Below are 3,602 nucleotides of genomic sequence, written 5' to 3'. Positions count from 1 at the left end.
TCACCACTTTAGAAGCAGACCCCCGCAGATGGGGAATAGGAATTAAAACCAGGATCACAGTGCAGGTCCTGTGCTTTGTACTATGTGCAATTAATGCAATTAACAGATGACCCATTGCCCGGCCTTCCCAGGTCTTTGTATATTTGAAAACTGAATTAATTTGTGAATACATATAGGAGTTATTTGAATTCAATGATCATTTCAGTGAATGAAGTATGGTGCTTGCACAATTCAACCACTATTGTTCATGGTTTTTTTTGGGGGGTGTGGGGGAGCTAGGTAAAATTTGAAAGACACAGAAGAAAAGATAGAGGAGAGACACCAGCGCTCTATTGTTTATGAAATTTACCCTGGCGAGACCACCTAGATGGTGATCATGGACTTAAATCCAGGTCTTGATTCATGTTAAAATGTAGAGTGTGTGTGATCAGAACTCAGTTTTTATCAAACCTCTCACAGTATGAAGCAGGCTACATGGAACATTCATTCTTATGTCTTTCAACATACTTGGAGCTCTCATAATTGAGTGGCAGCCACAAGCAATGCAGTCGTGCAGGCATTGTGCCCCAGTGATCATCATGTGGCAAAAGAAAAAAATAAATAAACAAGCAATCTTGATCCACAGGTTGAGATAGTCACAAAGATCAAATAAGATATACAAGAAAAAAAAACATGAGAATCCAGCAAGCATGATAAAATTGACAATCCAGTTATAAAACTAGCATGATGGGTAGGACATATGAAAGGCTCACATATCAGATCTGAAGGGAAGAGTAGGATGTGTAATGGACAAACAACAAACAAATTTGTTTTTTTTTTTAAATATATATCACTTCTGTGCATATACCTTTGACTTCTATTTAAAACTCACTTAGGGATAACAGGAAAGTGGGGCTACAGAGCAGCAGCAACTGTGTTTCTCTCCTCTCCTCTCCTCTCCTGGTCAACTAGGAATACCAAAAGATTAAACGCCCATAATTTTTGGATTAACATCCTGCCATTGAAAACATTAGTCAGTAAAACAGAAGAGAAAACTCAACCTACCACCCCTGAACAGAACGGTTAAAGAAGCATATCAAATTGAGACATCAGGGCTCACAGGCAAAAGTTTTTGGTACTAAGCTTTTTTATTAAAAACATGAAAATTATGCTGAAGGCATTTTTATTTCTAGCCTATTATCACTGTCCAATGTGAGTTATCAATTAAAAGCTCATACATACTAATGAACCCATACAAAAAAGTCTCAGTCACATATGAAAAATAACAAAATTACATAAGAAATCTAACCAGAGGCTGGGTGCACATGTTACAATCTAACCAGAGGCTGGGTGCACATGTTACAATTCACAAGGACCTGGGTAACATGTGCACCTGGCTGAGTGCACATGTTACAATTCACAAGGACCTGGGTTTGAGCCCCCAGTCCCTGCAAGTGAGAAACTTTGCAAGTGGTAAAACAGTACTGCAGGTGTCTCTCTTTCTCTCTCCCTCTCTGTCTCCCCTACCCTCTCGATTTCTATCCAATAAATAAAGGTAAGTTAAAAAGTAAAGAAATCTAGCTAAATCACATTAACTTTAAAAATCTAGATATATCCCCATTTACACCTAATAAAAGATAGTGAACAAACACTTCAGAATTTAAAAAAAAAAAACACTATAGCATAACTCCTCAAAGCTGCAAAAATAACATGGATCATGATATTTTCTACTTATAAGTTAGAAAAACTGAATCAATTTGATAAAGTTTGTGAAGCCTAAACATATTATCATCAGAACATTCAAATCATGAAGAAAGTTAATATTCCTAAGTATTTGATAAAAATTCATAATAGCATTATTGATGCATTCGTATAAGGCATCTCTCTCTCTCACTCTCTCTCTGTCTCTCTCTGAGTAAGCTTTGTGATCTTCAACAGAAATTTTCAAGGCCATTGAAAAATTTGCACACATCTTTTTCTGTGTCATTCTAACTCCTTAAGCAAGTAAATAAGGAAAGTAAATGGTTCAGTTAGATACTTCTCAATCATCTTAAATGTGTCATGGTTATAAATAGGATGAGTCAAATTGAAACTATGTGAATTAAATTATACCTAAGTTACACTGTACCATTTTCTTAATGAATTCTTAACAGGAGGTCAGTGAGTCATCAAATGCTAATTGTATTATATCTTTGAAAGTGTCCAAATCACTGTATATTATCCTCTAAAATGAAAGTCAAAAACTAGCCTCAAGGAAGACCGGAAAAGAGATAACTGAACATGTGTCTTAGATATTCACTGTGGTAAATGAAGAATCTAGTAACTAGAGCATGATTATAATGTATTATTAAAGCTTCTTTTAAATGTAGTGCTGTGGATCAAGAGCACAGTATTAAAACATGCCATTAATCTTTAGTCTTCCAATTTTACCACTATGTATGTATCTATATGTACTTAACCTATACCTTCATTTAAAAAAAAAAACTATGCCTTCATAATGGCTGCATTATTATAATATTGAGCTATTGCTTTTTGATTTAGGTTTTCTTTTCATTTTAATGGATAAGGTTGATGGCTTACAGCATAGATGTTGACTCATGGGAAATTCCCCAGCTCCATGAGATGGGTATCCAGAGAATATTCTCACCCCAACTAAGGGCCACATACTTTGCCCCCCTGCCCTCTAATCCTTTCTCTTCTACTCTTTCACCAATGTCCTTTGCTTTAGTGAAGTACAGCAATCCCTGACAAAGTTTTACTTTGCACTTTCTTGCTGTCCCTGCCTCCCAAACTTCAACTACAACTGAGGCCATTTTGTATCCATCCTTCTCTTTCTGACTCATCCCACCCAAGATTATTAATTCTTCATGTTCCAACAAAGATGGAGCAAATATTGGGATTTTAGTTTCTGGTCTAATATCTTGGTATTTGATCCATTTATCTGGCTTCTGTAATTGCTTACCTGTGGAACATGGGCTTTGGCAGGTTGATCCATACTCCCAGCCTGTCTCTCTCTCTTTCTAGTGGGGCAGGGCTCTGGCGAGGTGGGGCTCCAGGGTACATTGGTGAGGTCATCTGCCCAGGGAATCAGGCTGGCATCACGGTAGCATCTGCAACTTGTTGACTGAAAAGTATGAAGATGATATAAAGCAGAACAAATAGTTTAATAGTCAGGTACCTAAAGGCAAGAATATATCAGATGAATTTTGGGAAAAACTGATAGGTCTAATATATATAAACTGATAAGAACAAATACTGATAAGAACAGATACTACACTTGATCTTAGCCAAAAGGCTGAGAAGAGATTTATTTTAGGTATGTTCTAAGGGGCCATGGATTTAGTAAATTTTGCCTGAGTCCAACAGCATTCTCACAGATGTGAAGTGATCTCTCATTGTTACCTTTATTTGCATTTCACTGATAGCTGGTGACTTCAATATTTTCCCATGTCTGTTGGTCCTCTAGAACTCTGGTGAAGATTTTGTCCATGTCCTTTCCACATGTTTAATGAGATTTTGATATTGTTGTTGAGGGTTTTTTTTTTTTTTTGACATTTTCATGTTATTGTTTTTCTTGAGTTTGTTCTATGTAGGTTATTAGTGTTTTTATCTGATGAACTGTG

The 3,602-nt window shown here is 36.4% G+C and overlaps 1 pseudogene; it reads right to left on the bottom strand.

The window, feature by feature from the left end:
* Nucleotides 1-3,178: 3,178 nt before the first annotated feature.
* LOC132538770 (U2 spliceosomal RNA) lies at nucleotides 3,179-3,286 on the bottom strand (annotated as a pseudogene).
* Between the last annotated feature and the right edge of the window lie 316 nt (nucleotides 3,287-3,602).

Source organism: Erinaceus europaeus, chromosome 5 (genome assembly GCF_950295315.1).
Source record: "Erinaceus europaeus chromosome 5, mEriEur2.1, whole genome shotgun sequence".
Lineage (NCBI taxonomy): Eukaryota > Metazoa > Chordata > Mammalia > Eulipotyphla > Erinaceidae > Erinaceus > Erinaceus europaeus.
This window is presented reverse-complemented; position numbering and strand designations above follow the sequence as displayed.